At 38.8% G+C, this 21,754-nt stretch overlaps 1 pseudogene; it reads right to left on the bottom strand.

Moving 5' to 3' along the window:
• Positions 1-21,072: 21,072 nt before the first annotated feature.
• On the bottom strand, positions 21,073-21,224 carry LOC125932493 (uncharacterized; annotated as a pseudogene).
• Between the last annotated feature and the right edge of the window lie 530 nt (positions 21,225-21,754).

Genomic DNA, 21,754 nt, shown 5'->3' on the forward strand with positions numbered 1-21,754 from the left:
GTTGTTTGGTTATCCTTTGAAATGGTTGTGACATCTTATTGGTTCCCTAACAAGTTAAATAAAATCTCTAACATATGTTCATTTTATATCTGAGAGCCATAATTTTACTTTTAAAAAATATTCTTTAACACATTTCTAATTTTTTATCCTATTACAGAGAATACTGCAACACATCGCACTAATTTCTTTGCGTAGAAGTCTCTCTCAAAACGAACATGTCCTCATGCTCTCTCACACTCCAAACTGAACCAACTGTGAGGAATGGATTTAACAAGTTCAGCTCCATGAAAGCATACAGGATGAATGCAGACAGAACCTCTATTTTTACAGGGGAAAAGGTCAAATTAGGCTCAAGCCAAAGAGATCAAACTAATAGTGGAATTTCAGGTGTGGCAAGGCAGGGTGAATGAGGAACGCCCCTGCTTACTGCACACCTGCTACTCCCAGACCGTTGAGTTAGGCAAAGATAGGAAGGTCAGGCTAGAGGGGGAGCTTCCGTAAATCTCACATCTGCCCTCATTGTGGTGCAAAACAGCTTCTCCTTTTCTTCAGCCCACAAATTTCATGAAAGTTCCTCTCATCAACAAACTCTGAACTGGAACCATACTGACACAGGGGTTATGGGAAATGTGGCTCTCAGCTTCTCTTCCGCAAAGCAGAAATTCTAAAAGTGGGAGGTGGTGATGCTTAGTTGAAACCTGGCACACAGCTGGAGCTCATTAAGTGGTGACCATCATCACCACCATCCACGAAGCAGCAGGGACACAAGCACTTAACCTCACAGCAGTTGGAGTATGTACTATTTTTCTCCTAGGTTATCTGTCCGTTGTTCAGTATCCCCCTTCTCCTACTTCACTGTGCAGGGACCAAACAAGGACTCGGGAATCACAATCCTAAAAGGCAAATGCTGGGGTGCCAGTTAAGTGTCTGACTCCTGATTTCGGTTCATGGGACTGAGCTCTGGGTTAGACTTTGTGCTGAGTGTGGAGCCTGCTTGGGATTCTCTGTCTCCCTCTCTCTCTGCCCCTCCCCAACTCGTGCTTGCTCTCTTTCTCAAAATAAATAAATAAACATTTTTAAAAGGCAAATGCCAAATAAGTCAGTAGTTTGGGAAAATATACTAAAGGATTTATAGGTTTGTGTTAACAACCCTAGCATGAAAGTGAGACTTGGGGTCCAGTCCTGGCTTTGGTGCTAGCAACTCTAGGACTTTGGACAAACTACCAAACCTTCCGGTAACTTTTTTATTGAAATGTTCAAGAGGCTGTGATACTGTGAGAAGAGCACATCATTCCCAAGAATGCATAACCTCAGTCTCATCAAGAGAACACTAAACAAACCCAAATTGAGGGACATGCTACAAAAAGACTGACAAATACTCTTCAAAATGTTAAGGTCAGGAAGAACAAGGGAAGACTGAGAACTGCCACAGATTGGAGAGTAAGGAGACATGAGAATTAAATGCAATAGAGGATCTTAGATTAAATCCTGTAAGTGAAAAAGAGCTTTAGTGGAAAGCCTGGCAAAATACAAAAAGTCTGGAGTTAATAATATTGAACCAATGTTAATTTGAGTTTTCATAATTGCACCATGGTTATTAAAGCTGTTAACATTATGAGAAGCTGGGTGAAGGGTGTATAGGAACCCTGTACTATTTTTACAATTCTTCTCTAAGTCCAAAATTATCCCAAAATAAAATGTTAAAATATAAAACTGTGTTACTTAAACAGTATCAAAATTGAATTCATCATTTTGCATTGGGCCTTGCAAATTATGTACCCAGTCCTACATGGAAGTCTATGGAGAACTGGATGAAACTCCTTTCCTGGGGTGCCTGGGTGGCTCAATCAGTTAAGTGACCAACTCTTGATTTCAGCTCAGGTCATGATCTCAAGGTTGGCGAGATGGAGCCCCGTGTGGGGCTCTCCACGACAGCACAGAGCCTTGTTTGAGATTCTCTCTCTCCATCTCTCTGCCCCTCCCGCCCCCAAATAAACTTAAAATTAAAAAAACAAAAACAAAAACCCGGCCTGTGACACAAAATAATGAAGCAGCAGCAAAATGATTCCCACCAGCTTGAAGGAGCAGAGACAGGAGCTTCTCCACCCGAATGGGTCTTGCGGACAAGAATAAGAATGGTTCTGGGCCAATGGCTAAAGACCAGGTGAATCAAGTAGTTATCTCAGCTGATGATGGCTAAGAAAAATGACAAGAACCTGATTCTGAACCCCCTCCTCACTCTTGGCATTGTATAAAACCACTTAAACTTAGAATCAATTCTGGAGAAAAGGATGAAAATACCCACCCACTGGTATTCTCCCAGACCTACCTCTGTTCACCTCCTGGGCTCTTTACTTGCATTCTCGGCAAACTCAAAAGCCTTGAATGACTAAGGCTAAGTTTCTACCCGCAGCGCGTAGAGGTTCAAAACAGAAATTAAGAGTGAGGTCACCAAGACGGCAACACACAGGTCTGTGATTTCACCGTCCCTCACTGGAACAACCATTCCTGAACAAGACCACTGGGAGAATCTTGAAGCACGGGCTAAGGCTGAGGCACCCCCCCTGCACCACAGAGACCAAGGCGGACCGCCCGAGATGGGTAAGAGAACTACACACGGACCGCAGCGCCCCTAACCCAGACCTGCGAGCACCACACGGACAGGCCTCCCTGAGCCTCAGGTTCGTTCCTTCCTTCCCTGGGAAGAGAGCCCGGGCGACAAGCGGAGCCCCAGCACCGTGGGTAGCTTCGCGGGAGCCCCCGTTCTGGTCTCGCCCCGCAGGGATTGCAGGAGAATCTGAGGCGGGCTGAGCAGCGGGGGGGGGGCGGTCTCAACAACAAGCACGCGGACCGGCGGGCCGAGGCTGTAGCCCCAAGCGGGGGTGCTGCTCACCTGAGGAACTCGACTCGGCAGGGTGCACGTCTGCCGGACCCTGGTCCTCAAACAAGGAGTTGTGCCACCTTGGAGCCGCGACCGCCCAGGCCCCGGCCGGTTACTGAGTCACGGCCGCACCCGCGTCGGGGAGGCCTTCTCCCGCCATACCAGAGGTACTGGCGGGAACAGCTTGAAGCCTGCGCCTGCGTACCTGAGCGCAGCCGTGAGTGGGCGGGGCTGCTTGCCCGCGGGGCGGAGCAGCTACCGCAGGTGGCAATAACATTGTTACTTAAATATATGGTAACAGTTTACGTGGCCTTTGGCCAGTAAGGCTTAGATTTTCAGCTGTTTTTCACTTGTCTTTAAAGATCATTTCTGCATCTAGTAGAGGACCATCTCTGCAGCACTCCGGAACAGTGGCAATCTAAACCACGTTCAAGCTCACTACCTCCTTTACCCTAATTTATTATTTTTTAATTTCCCGTCCCAATGTTATTATTTTATTACAAATAAAAATGTGCCATATATTTAAATAAATATTAAAGTATAAAATGATATTATGCTTTAGTAACACTTCTTTTTTACCCAAGAAGGGTAAAACACTTCCAAAGTTTTCAATATCCTTATGACTATACCCACAATAGTAAGTCACTGTTGCTGGGTTCAACTATTCCATTTTGCTTATTAAGCAAGAAAGTAAACATTCTAACTGTACCACTTTTATGGAACGGGATGAAAAATATGTTAATTTAAAAAAAAAAACATTGTGGATTGCATTAGTAAAAGAATAACCAAAGCATCAGTATTAAGAATATTTATTTGTAAAATAAGACATATGAAAGATAAACTTATTTATCAAACACAAGTCTTATGAACAGCCATTTAAAATCTTTAACATTGAACTAATACAATAATGGAGTGATCCTGTGACACTTTGAAGACAGAAAAGGTTTCATTTAGTTTAAAATAAAATATGCAGCACCTTTATGAAATTTATTTTGCTCAGTGTGACTGCAAAGTTGTGCATAAAAAAATAAAAATAAGTTGTGCGTATATTATGATTCAAACTAAGAAATCATTTTAAACACTTTCTTAAAAGAAATAATGGGGAAAAAAAAAAGGGGGCGCCTGGGTGGCTCAGTCGGTTAAGCATCCGACTTCAGCTCAGGGCACGATCTCACAGTCCGTGAGTTTGAGCCCAGCATCGGGCTCTGGGCTGATGGCCCAGAGCCTGGAGCCTGCTTCCGATTCTGTGTCTCCCTCTCTCTCTGCCCCTCCCCCGTTCATGCTCTGTCTCTCTCTGTCTCAAAAATAAACGTTAAAAAAAAATTTTTTTTTTTAAAGAAGTAATGGGTATTATAAACTGTGCTAGCCAATACAGCACCCACTATCCACATGTGGCTATTTTAATTTAATTTTTAATCAGCTAAAATGTGGTAAAGTTTTAAAATTTAGTTCCTGTCTAATTAGCCACATCTCAAGTGTTTAAGAGCTACACGTGGCTAGTGACATTACCATTATGTTGGTAACAGTATTAGACAGGACTGGTCTAGTAACTTATATCAGCAGCCACCCTAATAAAGTTAACCATGTAAATCTTGAAAAATGTTGGTAAATATAAAGTTTTTGTTCTTGTAATTTTGCTTCTAATCCAGGGGATATTTCAGATAACACAAAATAAAAATCAAATTTGAAATCTGCATATAAAATTTGAAATTTAATCTTGTCTAAGATATAATTTTATTACTTTTCCATATTAGCTATATTACCAGTAGTTTGTAAAATTATTTGTGAAACTGAATGGTGAGGCCAAAGATTATTTTAGGTGAATTAATCTGAATAACTCTGTCCAAACTCTTTGGCCCTCTATGGAAGATTTTTTTTTACTTGAATTATTTACTTTTAAAGATCACTGTAACATAGCCTAAACATATAAAGGTATGCATAGAAATACTATAATTTTATTAACCTAAAGGCAACTAACAGCAAATTATATATTTGGGTAAGAGTCATAAAAATTATATCTTACATCTTATTTTTCTAAAATTAATTATACCATATTTCACTAAAATATTCTAAGTTGAGTTTTCAAAAGATGTCATTTGAAAAATGTATCTATTCTACAAATTAACCATATAAAACAATCCTAAACTATTTCACAAGTCACCAAAATAACAAGACTTGTCAACTTTCACACAAATTACATTGACTGACCTATTCATTACTTTCTATTGAATTTCTTCTTTGCCTTAATCAAAAAACTGATCTAGGATCAGAAAACTTATCTAGGAAAATCCATGGGTCATAAGCAAATGACTGCAGATAAAGAGTGAACTCCCACAAGGAAAAAAATTTGCTTCTTAACAATAACTAAAGATGCTATAAAATGAATGTAACTGAAGACCGTTTGATAGGTTGAAAGCTAAAAGATGGCATTATAACTAACAGAATATTTCTCTTTTTTGACATAATGTTTCTTAAACATAAATGATCAAACAATGAAATTATACAGTATTTCTATGGCTCACACATTCAAGAACTTTAAAGTGCTTAAGCTAAAAATAAAATCCTACTCATGAGCAAAATGGAATTTTTTTTCATTCTCCAATATTCTTGCCAATATCCTTTAAGATCACTTTTTTCTAATTGAATCTCTGATCAATTTTTTTTTTCATTTAAACACTGTAAGATTTAAATTTGTATGCATTTCAACAGTAAAATCAGAAAAACACGGTCTGTTTATAAACCTTCACCCAGACATTTCAGAAACAACAACAACAAAAATGTTAGTGTCTTAATCTGGTCAGATTCTTTTTATTCATAGTGATATATTCTTAAATTTAAATTACTTCAATGGAACCAAAAATCCGCCTGATAGGATTTTCTATGTTGACTCTTAGAAAACTGCTGTGATAAAATATTAACCGGAGGTAATTAGAAGAATGCTGTTTTTTTATCAGGAGTAAGTCAAAAAAACATAGGTCTCATGTCTGGAAAGCTTGGGTCAAACAATGAGATGTCAATCCTATGAATCCCCTATGGATGGATGTATAAGAAAACCAACATGGGAGATTTGGTTATGTGCAAACCACACCTCCCTGCTGAGTCAGTGGAGTTCAGGCCTAAGATCTACAGTGACGATTCACTTGACAAATATTGAATATCCACTACCTACAAATTCCTACACTTGGCATTATGGTTTGCCTATCCAACTATGGCTCTCTACCTTACCACTGTGTCACTGGTGCTCAGATTTCCTCTGTCACTAAGAGCTAAATGTGCTATTCTCATTCTATATTAAAACAGCAGTGAAAACAACCTTCAGGAGTTTACTACCATTCCCTTAATTAGAGGTTCTTATTGGAATGCCACCCATCACTTTGTTCATGAGATGAAACATTACACATCTTCCTAACGCAATTCTTCCTAATGCAATTCTATGTGGGCAGAAAAAGAACACTGGATATTTCTTTGGTTGTGAATGCAGAACTACACTGCCACTACAACAAGCTAATTTTGGAATTATAACTTGAGAAACTTACAGGATGATACAGCAGTAAAAACAATGTAGAATTAGAATGGCTGACATTCAAGTACTTCAGTCAGTCGATATCTCTTGGCTCTGACTCTGTTAAAGGGTTTGTTGCTGGAAGCGGCTATGCTTTGGATGTGGACTTCTTGAAGTCACATCTAAGACTACGGATACAACTATTGATAGCTGTCACACACAACTTCCAGTCATATCCACTTTCTGATAGATCGCAGGTTGGGTAGGCGTCTCCAAGAAATTCTGGTGGTAAAATCCAAAAACATTAGTTACTCAGAAATCACTTCTCAGAGAAATGAATTTATTCAGCCTCAGTTCTATTGCTGTGTCTATGAAAGAAAGGGTCATTAAAACTTTAAAACACATGGACTATATTATTAAATTAGCTGAACAAATCTTTTCATCTAAAAGGATAACATGAAATAGCTCCATTCTTAAATCATAGTAAAATAACAATATCCCATGAACTTACTACATAACCAGAATGGAAATCCTCTCCTGCCTTCAATACCCAATGTAAACTTTTCTCATTCTTAAATTTATCAAACATGCATGTTACTCATTATAACATGACATGCCAAGTCTTTGTAACACACAAGATGCTGAAGTGTCTTTTTTACTTTAATTTTTTTCTTTAATGTTTATTTATTTTTGAGAGAGAGACAGAGTGTGAGCAGGGGAGGGGCAGAGAGAGAGAGAGAGAGGGAGACACAGAATCTGCAAAAGGCTTCAGGCTCTGAGCTGTCAGCACAGAGCCTGACACGGGGTTCAAACTCACAAGCTGTGAGATCATGACCTGAGCTAAAGTCCGATGCTTAATCAACTAAGCCACCCAGGTGCCCCACTTTTATACTTTTAGAGGCAAGAAGCTGTAACTGCTAAATTTTTTGGTGCTGCTTGGTTTATCTCAGACAAGAAAGAATGAGAGTCTCTAGATCTTGCAGTTAGAGGAAACCGTCTATAAGGGAAGGTAACAAAGCAACAAAGCTCAAATTAGAAAAATTTAGGATATTAGAGAAAGGAGGAGCACACACAAAGGGAAAGGTAGAGAAGAGAGATGTTATTTAACTGGAAGAGCAGAACTGTCCTCAGATACTTTTTTAGGTAACTTCTTTTTTAAAACTTATTTATGTATTTTGAGAGAGAAAGAAAGAAATGAGGGAGGGGCAGAGAGGGGGGGAGAGACAGAATCCCAAGCAGGCTCTGCGCTTTCAGTGCAGAGCCCGACGCAGAGCTCAAATTTATGAACCATGAAATCATGACCTCAGCCAAAATCAAGAGTTGGACACTTTACCAACTGAGCCCCCCAGGCGCCCCTCGGTAATTTCTGAAGTAAATCTGAGGTCTTACAAAAGGACCTGATGAATAATCCAGGCCAGCATTAGTTGGGTACATTAATCTCATTTATTTTTCAATAAGATTAAGAAGCTGGGAAATCAGGATAATGACATAAAAACAGCATAAGTCCAAAATTTTTAGCAAGGTATGTGACAAAGTTAAAAAGTTTTCATATTCAAAGGACTACTTAATACATCAGTGGTAGCCTGGGAGGAGGCTTTCACTGGTATGTCACTAGCGTTTTTTATGCTGCCAGACATTTTTATTCACAAAAAAAGAAGTTATGGAAAGCAGGCTTGGCCCATCTGCCCATGACAGCAAAGCTGGGATGGATAACTAATAGACTGGAAGACAAATACAGCATCTGCAAAGCTTTCAACCGGCTGTAACAGGAGCCTAAAGTGGTTGGTGTTTCCCAAAAAATGTTCTCTGAAACACCAGTCATGAAAGAAGTTTCCTGGGGAAAAAGTTTACAGTTGTGCAAATAAGAAATGCTACACTCCAGAGTTAGTTCCCACTGAAAAATCCCACAGCGAAGAGACCTGCTGATTCAAAGGTGTCAGAAGCAGATGCGTTCGTAGGGCTTATAAACGAGGAAAGTAGCAAGGCATGCAACAACAGAAGGTCAGGACTGTGGAAATCTGGGAGCTAGAAAAAGAACAATAAACGAAGCCTAAAACGAACAAAACGAAGGAAATAATAAAGATCAGAGCAGAAATAAATGACATAGAAACTAAAAAAATGGATCGATGAAACCAGGGGCTGGTTCTTTGAAAAAGTTAATAAAACTGATAAACCTCTAGCCAGACTTATCAAAAAGAAAAGAGAAATGACCCAAATAAATTAAATAAAGAGGATAAATAACCACACCACAGAAATACAGACATTTATAAGAGAATATTATGAAAAACTATATGCCAACCAATTGGACAACCTGGAAAAAATGAATAAATTCCTAGAAACACATAAATTACCAAAACTAAAACAGGAAGTAATAGAAAACTTGAATAGACCAATAACCAGCAAAAAATGGAATCAGTAATCAAAAAACTCTCCCAACAAACAAAAGTCCAGGACCAAAAGTCCAGATGGCTTCACAGGTGAATTCTACCAAACATTTAAAAGAAGAGTTAATACCTCTTAGTCTCAAACTTTTCCAAAAAAACAGAAAATGAAGGAAAACTTCCAAATTCATTCTATGAAGCCAGAATTACCCTAATACCAAAACCAGATAAAGACTCCACTAAGAAAAGAGAACTACAGGCCAACATTCCTGATGAACATGGATGCAAAAATGCTCAATAAAATACTAGCAAACCGAATCCACCAGTACATTAAAGGAATCATTCACCACAATCAAGTGGGATTTATTCCTGGGCTGCAAGGGTGGTTTAATATTCACAAATCAATCAACATGATACGCCCCATTAATAAAAGAAAAGATAAGAACCATATGATCATTTCAATAGATGCAAAAAAATCATTTAACAAAGTGCAACATCCATCCATGATAAAAACACTCTACAAAGTAGGTTTAGAGGGAACATACCTCAACATAATAAAGGCCATGTATGAAAAACCCACAATATCATCCTCAATGGAGAACAACTGAGAGCTTTTCCTCTATGGTCAGCAACAAGACAGGAATGTCCACTCTCACCACTGTTATTTTTTTAAGTTTATTTATTTTTTTTTAGTCATCTCTACACCCAACATGGGGCTTGAACTCATGATCCCAAGATTAAGAGCTGCTCCTCCAACTGAGCCCCCTAGGCCACCCTCACCACTGTTATTTAACATAGTACTAGAAGTCCCAGCCATGGCAATCAGACAACAAGAAGCAACAAAAGGCATCCAAATCAGCACAGAAGAAGTAAAATTTACACTATTTGCAGATGACCTGATACTCTACGTAGAAAACCTGCAAGACTCCATCAAAAAATTGCTAGAACTGAAACACGAATTCAGTAAAGTCAGGATATAAAATCAATGTACAGACATCTGTTGCATTTCTATACACCAATAATGAAGCATCAGAAAGAGAAATTAAGGAATTCATCCCATTTACAACCGCACCAAAAACCATAAGATACCTAGGAATAAACCTAACCAAAGAGGTATACTCTTGGTTGAAAGACCTATACTCTGAAAACTATAAAGCACTGATGAAAGATATTGAAGATGACACAAAGAAATGGAAAGACATTCCATGGTCATGTATTTAAAGAACAAATATTGTTAAAATATCTAACATTTAATGCAATCCCTATCAAAATACCACAAGAATTTTTTACAGAGCTAGAACAAACAATCCTAAAATTAGTATGGAACCACAAAAGACCACAAATAGCCAGAGCAACTTTGAGAAAGAAAAGCAGAGCTGGAGGCAACACAATTCTGTACTTCAAGTTATATTACAAAGCTCTAGTGATCAAAACAGTATGGTACTGGCATGAAAACAGACACATAGATCAATAGAACAGAATAGAAAATCCAGAAATGAACCCACAACTATATGGTCAATTAATCTTTGACAAAGCAGGAAAGAATATCCAGTGGGAAAAAGACAATCTCTTCAACAAATAGTGTTGGGAAAGCTGGACAGCAACTGGACCACTTTCCTACACCATATACAAAAATAAATTCAAAATGGATTAAAGACCTAAATGTGAGTGAGACATGAAATCATGAAAATCCTAAAGGAGAACACAGGCAGTAACCTCTCTGACATCAACCCTAGCAACATTTTTCTAGATAGGTCTCCAGAGACAAGGGAAACAAAAGCAAAAATAAACTATTGGGACTTCATCGAAATAAAAAGATTCTGCACAGCAAAGGAAACAATCAACAAAACTAAAGGGCAACTGCTGGAATGAGGGAATATATTTGCAAATGACATATCTGATAAAGGGTTTCTATCCAAAAAATATAAAGAACTTATAAAACTCAACACTCAGAAAACAAATAATTCAATTAAAAACTGGACAGAAGATATGGTCAGACATTTCTCCAGAGAAGACATACAGATTGCCAAAACACATGGAAACATGCTCAACATCACTCAGCATCAGGGAAATACAAGTCAAAACTACAATGAGATATCACCTCACACCTGTCAGTATGGCTACAATCAACAACACAAGAAACAATAGGTGTTGGTGAGGATGTGGAAAAAGTGGAACCCTCCTGTACTGTTGGTAGGAATCCAAACTGGTGCAGCCACTCTGGAAAACAGTATGGAGGTTCCTCACAAAGTTAAAACTAGAACTACCTTACAATCCAGCAATTGCACTACTGTGTATTTACCCAAAGAATACAAAAATACTAATTCCAAGGGACACCCCCCCAATGTTTACAGCAGCATTATCTACAATAGCCAAACTATGGAAATGGTCCAAATGTCCATCGACTGATGAATGGATAAAGAATACTGGTATGTATGTGTATAAACACACACACACACACACACACACACACACACACAAAGTATTACTCAGCCATAAAAAAAAGAATGTAATCTTGCCATTTGCAACGACATGGATGGAGATAGAGAGTATTATGCTAAGCGAAATAAGTTAGTCCAAGAGAGACAAATACCATATGATTTCACTCATTTGTGGAATGTAACAAACAAAAAAAATGAGCAGAGGGGAAAAAAAGAGAAGGAGGCAAACCAAGAAACAGACTCTTAACCACAGAAAGCAAACTGATGGCTACCAGAGGGAAGGAGGGTAGGCAGATGGGTGAAATAGTTGATGGGGATTAAGGAGGGCACTTGTGATGAGCACTGGGTATTATATGTAAGTGTTGAATCACCAAATCGTACAACTGAAACTAATATTACACTGTATGTTAACTAACTAGAATTTTTTAAAAAACTTTAAAAAATGTAGTGGATTGCCATCAATGGAAATGTTCAAGCTGAGGAGAGGTGACTATATGTCAAAGCTGAGATCAAATTCCTGCTCTGGGGCAAAAGCTGTATTAGAGGATGTGTGATGTACTTCCTATTGCTAAGCTTTTATAGTTATGTCATATACAGACATAGATGGGAAGGTATAAGGATTGTTCGCTGATTGCAAATCTGCAGCCTACTAACTTTCTCCATGTAAACCATTATATAAAGAGCCCCTAAGTGATACTGAACTCTCATCATAGAGTGTGAACAATAATTTCTTCTATGAAATCACACCTTTGGCTACTAGACATATTTGACTACTAATTTCTGTAAGAGTTCCCTCCAAATAATAAAATCTGAGAATAAGAAATTATATTAGAATAGAATAAACTGGTTTATTCATTCAATGGGATTCCAATCAGCAGTTAAAATGCATGAACTTCAAAAACATAATGTTGAGTGATAAAAATTAGCAAAAGGATACACACTATATATCCCCATTTATGTACATTAAAACTATAGAATATTATATAGTATTTATAGATCTATCAATACGAGTAGCACAAGTGTAAAATATGCATGCAAATGATAAATCTAACTCCAAGACTGTGGTTACTTCTGGGGAGAAATACAGGGAAAGGGATGATGGGAGAGAATTTTAATTATATCAGTAATGCTTTATTTAAAAAAAAAAACACCTGGAGCACAAAAAGCAAAATACCTATATCTGTACTGGATTGACAAGTGATCATATTACTATATCATTTCTGTACATTTCTGTGTGTTTTATACTGAACTGATACTTTTACAGAAATTATGTTGGAGGCCATAAAGTCCAGTCCTTCTATGAGTACAGGAATCGCCTCTCATCTCTGCTCACTGAGATTTTGCTCTGACTCTATTCATTCTTTAAGTTCATTTTGTCCTTATATTAAAGTAAAATATGCTTTCTGGTCATATTCTCCTCCTTGGGCCTGGCTCTGCCCAAGCCCCTAGGACAATGATGATTCTATTGTATTCTCCCTGCTGAGATAACTCAATGGCTGCCCTTCTACACGGAACAGAACTTTGAGTCTTATGGGAAATTTGTTAAAATATGCCCCATGTGGATAGTATGTCAAACTCATACTGAATATTTTTTACTACAAAAGACATCTTCTTGATTTGTAATATAATACGGGATAAAACAAAATGAAATGCATAGTGTAGTATCTTTAGTCTACTTTTAAGGAACTAATTAATATATTCCAGATATTAAAAGAACTATAAAAGTCACCTTTTCCCCCTCACTTAAAAATTTTTTTAATTAGAAAGATAATATTTCTCCTATAAACACCTTCATTTCCAGATTGGTTACAAAGTCTGTGTCCTTTTTTTTTTTTTTTTTTTTACTGTAATGTAAGAGGAATTAGGTTTTGGTTTTTTGCCTGGTGGGTTAGCTCAGTGATGTCCAAATTGCAAACTGTGACCAATTACTAGGTCATGAGATCAGTGATGGCAGCACATTTTTAAAAATGTATTAGAATAGAAACCACTGGAATGTAATTCTCATAGAAATAATAAGCATTGCTTGTGAAACTTTTCCTTGTGTTTTTAAAAACTCATACACACATGTACTGAGTCACAACATAAACTGTATTTTTGACTATGAGTTGCAGTAAAAAACACATTTGAAAACAATTGGATTAGATGACAGCAAATGCTTACAAAAGGTGCTGTAAGCCAGCCTTCTTTAGTTCAGTCTGAAACACAAAGCGCTGTTCAAATTTGCTGGGTATGTGTGATATGAAGGCAGGAACCAAAGAAGAACTAACTGAGATGGTGCTCAGAACTCTCTCTTTGATGGGGACCAGCGATACAAATAAGAAATATTCTGCATCGTGCGTTTTCCAAATTAACAATTTCATAGAATTGCTTTTGTAAGCTTCATCCATATACATCATAGATAAAGACTACACTGTACTCATATGCACAAGAAAAATCTAGCAAATTAACCCGCTGTGCTATTGTTGACACTTTGGCAAATTGATAAAGCCCAGCAGCCTCGACCCTGATCCTCAGTAAACAGAGGTGTTTGAGTTTCCATATGCCTGGCAAGACAGAGCAATTAGCCTGGGAAATCCAAATGCAAAAGGAACACAATTTATGAAAACGCTCCTTGTTATGCTCTAAAGAGGGAAATTAGTTACAGCTCCATCTTTCCTTAAAATACACACAAACTGAATGGATTGTCGTTTCTGTCCTTCTGTAACATAATTTGCTTTTTATTTATTCTCACATACTCAACTTGTAACCCACCTCGAAGAGCGTTAATCCTATTCGGATTAAGGGCATACATGCCATGCCCCAAGCTGCCATAGATGTTACTTCTTATCAGGACTTCCTCTGTGAACAGGTTGCGAATTAAGTATATGGCTGACAGCTCTGGGTGAGACTTTGCTTTTGCCATACTTAGCACTGAATGCGGCAACTGGATATTTCTATCTGGATTTCCAAGATATTCTAGAAGCAAAAGAGAAAGAAGATGTCAACTTTCATGGCAAATGTAGGGTTCAAGTTTTTAAAAAGGCTTTAACAGAATGGTTGATTTTTCTGAATTTTTAGGCTCCAGAATTTGAGACGTTAAAAAAATTAAAGCCTTAGGGCACCAGGGTGGCTCAGTCAGTTGAGTGTCTGACTTCAGCTCAGGTCATGATCTCACAGTCTGTGGGCTCAAGCCCCACATGGGGCTCTGTGTTGACAGCTCAGAGTCTGGAGCCTGCTTCAGATTCTGTGTCCCCCTCTCTTTCTGCCCCTCCCCTGCTCACACTCTGTGTATGTGTCTCTCTCTCAAAAATAAATAAACATTAAAAAAAATATTAAGGCCTTAAATTTTTAGTGTATCATGAGATAGCATGACAAATGAAACAGGAATCACTGCTGATATGATTACACATGTTCTGATTGTTCAGGAAAGCGATTTAGTGTTCTTTTGCCTTTCAGGATATAATCAGTTTTAACATTCCATTTAGTAATAAATACTAAGTAATTTTCATGCATCGTTGTCCTCTATATAAAAAAAAAAAAACGCTTTTTCAAAAAGAAGCAACAGGAGCACCTGGATGACTCAGTCAGTTGAGCATCTAACTCGATATCGGCTGAGGTCACGATCTCACAGTAGTGAGATCAAGCCCCGAGTCAGGCTCCGTGCTGAGTGTGGAGCTTGTTTAGGATTCTCTCTCTTCCTCTCTCTCTGCCCCTCCCCAGCTCACACTCTGTCACTCTCTCCCTCTCTAAAATAAATATATAAACTTTAAAAATCATTTTTAAAAAAGGAACAAGGTTATTACTGAAATTTTTATAATTTTTAAAATGTATGTTTTCTGGGGCACCTGGGTATCTCAGTTGGTTAAGCGCCCGACTTCGACTCAGGTCATGATCTCACAGTTCATGAGTTGGAGCCCTGTGTCAGGCTCTGTGCTGACAGCTCAGAGCCTGAAGCCTGCTTTGGATTTGTATCTCCCTCTCTCTCTGCCCTTCTCCTGCTCATACTCTGTCTCTCTCAAAAATAAATAAATGTTCAAAAAAATGTAAATGTAGGTTTTTTTTTATTGGTTATTAAACTCATCATTTAAAAATCAGCAAACTCCAAAGGAAACAATCAACAAAACTAAAAGGCAACTGACAGAATGGGAGATGATATTTGCAAATGACATATCAGATAAAGGGTTAGTATCCAAAATCTATAAAGAACTTATCAAACTCAACACCCTAGAAACAAATAATCCAGTGAAGAAATAGGCAAAAGACATGAATAGACACTTCTCCAAAGACATCCAGATGGCCAACCGACACATGAAACAATGCTCCACATCACTCATCATCAGGGAAATACAAATCAAAACCACAATGAGATACCACCTTACACCTGTCAGAATGGCTAACATTAACAACTCAGGCAACAACAGATGTTGGTGAGGATGTGGAAAAAAGGGGAATGCTTTTGAAATATTGGTGGGAATGCAAACTGGTGCAGCCACTCTGGAAAACAGTATGGAGGTTCCTCAAAAAACTAAAAATAGAACTACCCTATGACCAAGCAATGGCACTACTAGGCATTTATCCAAGGGATACAGGTGTGCTGTTTCGAAGGGGCACATGCACCCCCATGTTTCTAGCAGCACTATCAGCAATAGCCAAAGTAGGGAAAGAGCCCAAATGTCCATCGATGGATGAATGGATAAAGAAAATGTGGTACATATATACAATGGAGTATTACTCGGCAATCACAAAGAATGAAATCTTTCCATTTGCAACTACATGGATGGAACGGGAGGGTATTATGATAAGTGAAATTAGTCAGAGAAAGACAAAAATCATATGACTTCACTCATTTGAGGACTTTAAGAGACAAAACAGATGAACATAAGGGAAGGGAAGCAAAAATCATAAAAACAGGGAGGGGGACAAAACATAAGAGACTTTTCAATATGGAGAACAGAGGGTTACTGGAGGGGGTGTGGGAGGGGGGATGGGCTAAATGGGTAAGGGGAATTAAGGAATCTACTCCTGAAATCACTGTTGCACTATATGCTAATTTGGATGTAAATTTTTAAAAATAAAAAATAAAATTAAAAAAATAATGTTTAAAAAAAATCAGCAAACGCAACTTAATTATCTTATTTTAGATAACTTATTTGAACCTCAAAATAAATTTTAAGCCTATTCTCATTCCTCAACTCTACAGCCTAATTATCACCAACTCTCATCAGTCCTAGTCATTCAAATTAACCACACTTAAAAATATCATATTTTACACATAATAAAGAATTATTTGTTGGAGAAAATATGTTAGAGAAATACAATAGGATTCTTACAGGTCCATAAACGTATTTTTCATCTTGAAACATTCATCATTTAATGAGTAACAGTATTAATTACTGAATCCCCCAGATCCAACATTTAGCAAGAGACATTAAATTATTCAAAAGTTCACTTAGTGGGTCCAAAGACTTCACTCTGGAAGATTAACCTAGCAATATTTATCAAGGCCTGAAAAAAAGATTAATACCCTTTAACCTGGTATTTCAAATTCTGAGAACCTAACTTGAGAAGAGAACCCAGGGTGCCTGAGTGGCTCAGTCACTTAAGCATCTGACTTCAGCTCAGGTCATGATTTCACGGTTTGTGAGTTTGAGCCCCATGTTGGGCTCTGTGCTGACAGCTCAGAGCCTGGGGCCTGCTTCGGATTCTGTGTCTCCCTCTCTTTTTGCCCCTCCCCCACTCAAGCTTTGTCTCTCTCTCTCTCTCTCTCCCCCTCCCCTTCTCTCTCTCCCTCTCTCTCTCTGTCAAAAATAAACATTAAAAAATTTAATAAAAAAAAGAAAATCCAAAATATGTACAGAGCTATACAAAGGAATTTTCTGGCAGCATGAATTGTATGACTAATAATCCTCTCCAAAAAAAATCCGCAAAAAAAAAGAGGGAGGTAGTTAAAGAAATTAGAGCACTTACTCAATGGAATATTATATACCTGTTAAAAGCAATGATCATAAACACTGGAGATTCTAGAGGAAAAACATACACCTATCATATTTAAAAAGAAGAGCATAGAGACCATAATGTTTTAAAAGGTAAGAAAAAAAGTAGAAGAAAATTAAAATGCCCATAATAGTGTTTTACAGTATCTTGATGGGATACAGTATCTTGTGGGAGCTTTTCTTCCCTTCCAAATATTTTCCAATTTGTAAGAATCAAATGGTGTAACAGACTATACACAAACTGGGCAGCTCAGCTGCCTGGCTCACAATTTGCTTAATTGGCTCTATCCCCTGGTTCTAGACCTCTGACCTAAGCACCCCAAATCAGATTCTTTCTCCTAGGAATCTGAACGGTGACCAGAGAAAACCAGAACCTAGATATCATGGAAGACACAGAGATCCACAGACCTCAATAGACCCCAGAGGCCGCACTCTTGGGCCTGGCAGTTTGGCTCCTGCATGTGGCTCGGTTTGTTCTTTGCTTCTTTAAATCTCAGAGCTATTCACCCTCTGATTTTTGTTATGGTTTAATTGGGCCAGAGTTTGTTTCTATGGCATACAACCTGAACAAATAGAGTAGTTCTATTACTTTTATAATGGAAAAAATATAAAGATGCATCATTTGAATAATTTCATCTGAACAGGTTCACAGGTAATATTCTTCCTTAGGGTTGACATGGGGGCTGGGGAGAAACAGAAAATAGTTTTGCTACCTCCAGTGCCACTACACCCCAGCATACTGAGGGAGGGGTATTGGGAAGCATGAGTGGCAGGTGGCGTGGTCACCTACAGAACCGACTGCCGCTTGACACTAATCAAGTGGGATGTGCCTCCAGCAGACAGCTAGCGGTAGGGGCAAAGTGTTCTGACAGATGGGATTCATCAATTCACACAAAAGCTCTTTAAGGAGCGCCAGCCATGTGCTGGGCACAGAGAGAGCAAAACACCTGAATTGCTTCTGGCTCATCCAGCTGTAGCACCTTCTCCTTCACCTGCGGAGCAAGACGCCTAAACTAAGGGGCAACTGGGTGGCTCAGTTGGTTGGGCGTCCAGTTTCGGCTCAGGCCATGATCTCACGGTTCATGGGTTCAAGCCCCATGTCGGGCTCTGTGCTGACAGCTCAGAGCCTGGAGCCTGCTTTGGATTCTGTGTCTCCCTCTCTCTCTGCCCCTCCCCGGCTCACACTCTGTCTCTCTCTCTCTCAAAAACAAATAAACATTAAAAAAAAAAAAAAAGATGCCTAACCTGAGGGTTCACACTGGCTGAAAGAATTAGCTGAGAACTGCTTTTCAAAGGAAAAGTAACAGGTTTAGCTTAATGTTAAAAACTACCAGTCTCAGAACTAGGTTGTCTGTTTTCATTAACTCCTTAATATAAGAGATTAGGTTGTTTAGATTTCTTATGAAAACTTTCAAACATACATAAAAGTAGTACAAGGAGATCCATAAATGCATCACCCAGATTCAACATGTATCATCAAGAGAACTTATTTTAACTCACCCAATGCTTCGTAAGATACCAATGAATTATCAGTGGAATGTTCTTTAATTCCTTTGGGGCAAGCGCTGCTGTTCTGCTGAGAATTCCCATTTCCTCTTGTTTCTGAGGCAGCTGCTTGCTGAGATAACTGGGAACTGCTTTCACTGCCTTTACCATACCTCGTACCGTTCAAATCTGCAGCCACTGGTGTATCAGGATTGGTAGGGCCTTTACTGTTGTCACCAGCTTTCTGCTGAAACACCAAATTGTATTTATAAACAAAGTCCCATTGGGAGAAAATATGGACATGTTCCATCAGGTACCAGAGCCCCCCAGGTTGGTAAGGAAGCAACCGTCTCCAATAAGGTGAGCGAAAGCCGTGATAGAAGGAGAGGTGTGGCTTCCTCCTCAAACTGCCTTAACTGCCTGCTTTTTGGAGAACCTGGCAGCTTTATCTAATTACCTGAATGATAATTGCTGGCACAAAATAAGTGCTTAGGAAACATCTCATGAATAAACGAATAAATCAGCTTCTTGGAGATGATACCTTGTGGGTTTTTTTTTTTGAAATATTTTTGTTTTCTTTCTCTTTCCTTGGTGGCTAGAGACTCTAGGGATCTCTAAAGACCCTCAGAATCTTTTTAATTTTAAAGCTGTGCTTGAGTCCCATTTTCCTGGCATATTCAACCAGAATCTTTGATGGAAGGAGTGGGAAAGCTCAGGCATTAATTACATTCTTTAAAAGTGTCTCGCACGATTCTAATACATACCGGGGGCTGACAACCACTGCTCTAGGTCCGGGCTTCTCAAACTTCAATGTGCACACAAATCACCTGCGGGTCTTGCGAAAATGCAAATTCTGCCTCAGTGAGTCTGGTGTGGAACTCAAGACTCTGCATTTCTCACAAGCTTTCCTGTGGTGCTGCTGCTGCTGCTGGTCCGCGGACCCAACTTTGAGTGGCAAAGACCTATCCCTCTCCTAGTCAAGTACATAGCAGGCATTTGGCAGATGCTGCTTCTCTTCTGACGCCTAAGCAAATATGCAAATTACCATTTTCCAGGCAGTATCATAATTTTACATTCAAATGTTTAGGGTGCAGTTTTTGTAGGATATAAAAGGGAATGTGAAAAATAAGCAGATTTGGTTTCAGACAGATGGTGCGTGAGCTATCACTGAAATCAAGCCGTTCACCAGGAAAACATAAGCTCAGCTACAAATATTCTTGGCAGAGAGTTTCCATAAACTCACTCCAGAGACGCAGGAGTGACTGTATGTGGTGAGAATAACATGGGATTTTTAGAGGGGTGGGTAGAAATGAGAAATTGTTGAGTTAAATGCTTCTTCAGGAGAAGGCAATAGATATGACACTCTCCCTCTCCCCTACTGGCCTGTTCATGTTAAAAAATCTCTAATGAGAGGCGCCTGGGTGGCTCAGTCGGTTAGGAGTCCGACTTCGGCTCGGGTCATGATCTCACAGCTCGTGGGTTGGAGCCCCACTTTGGGGTCTGCACTGACAGCTCGGAGCCTAGAGCCTGCTTCGGATTCTGTCTCCGTCTCCCTGCCCCTCCCCTGCTCGCGCGCTCTCTCTCTCAAATATAAAATAAAACATAAAAAAAAATCTCTAATGCACTTTGAAGATAGAATGGATTAGAGAAAAGCTAGATTCCTGTTTACCATGTAACTGTGGAAAGTACAACATATCTACGATTGCTTAACCTCATGACATGCATGCTTTTCACCAGGTCCTGCCATCACTGAAAGCGAACAAGCACCTGTGCCATCCATAAGTACGATTAGAACAGCTAAGCAGCAACGCAGTCTGCTCTTTTCTGTGTTACTCAATGGGATACTGAAAAAGATTCACCAAATACCTTCACAGCTGAAACTTTTTTCTAGTATACACCGTGGCTTCAAATATACGAACTCTAACACTCCATTTGATTGCTTTTATCTTTAGGGTATTTGTATGGAGGATAAATGTCAAAGAGTGAAACAAACAGGCACAGAACATACACTGCCCCTAAATTAAATAAACAAGAATTTGAGCACACAGCCTAAAGATCCAGTGTCTCATGCTATCCATTCCGGAATTGTACACAGTATGCAATTGTACAGCAGCGACCATATTTAAATAAAAAAGAACTTACTCGTATTGTGTTGGCTTCAGAACGCAAACAGCTGATCAGAGAATTGATATCGGCAATACAGGTTTGCCAGTAATTTCCATATTCACGCAAATCATAGTCGGGAAAAACTGATTGCAGATGTTCTGCAAAGAGCAGAAAGCGTTTATGAAAATTTTAAAAAAGAAAAAAAAAACAAAGAACTGACAAGACATTTTTTATTTAAAAAGCTGAAATTTTCTATTTTGAATTGTCATTCTCTTCTTTCTGAGAGTTTAGAAATTCTGCCCAAAGAGGATGCTTTGCTGAATATCTCACTTCTTCTAATGTACAATTCCCTATAAAACATTGACCTAGGGAGCCGCTAACGAGCCACTGGTGCTTTTATTAAATTAATAAGAACATATACTACACTTGATCTTAGCCAAAAGGCTGAGAAGTGATGACGTTTTGGTGCTTTTTAAAAAAAGTGTGGGCTCAGTTGGTTGAGCATCCAACTCCTGCTTTTGGCTCAGGTCATGATCTCATGGTCGTGAGATCAAGCCTGGCTTCAGGCTCTGTGCTGGGTGTGGAGCCTGCTTAAGATTCTCTCCTTCTCCCTCTGCCCCTCCCCAACTCACACGTTCTCTCTGTCTCCAAAAAAAAAATTAAAAGTTAAAAAAGTATGTAACAGAAAGTCAAATATTTCTGGGTGTTAATGCCCTTGAATAACCCTATGGATAAGTTAAAACTAAAAAGGAAACCTGAAAATAAACAGAAAATCGTGTTATTGCAAATATTATTACACCATAGTCTATTTGTGCCTACTACATGTCTATCTTCCCCATAAGCTATTCCCTCTGCCTAGAATACCCTTCCTATTTATCTAGCTAAGGAATCCTCCCAAATCTAGCTCAAATGTTTTGTCCTTAGTAAGCCTTTCCTAATGCCCTCACAGTATTTGCTTTGCTCTCTGAGCTTCTACATTACTGCCT

The sequence above is a fragment of the Panthera uncia genome, chromosome X (assembly GCF_023721935.1).
Source record: "Panthera uncia isolate 11264 chromosome X, Puncia_PCG_1.0, whole genome shotgun sequence".
Taxonomy (NCBI): domain Eukaryota; kingdom Metazoa; phylum Chordata; class Mammalia; order Carnivora; family Felidae; genus Panthera; species Panthera uncia.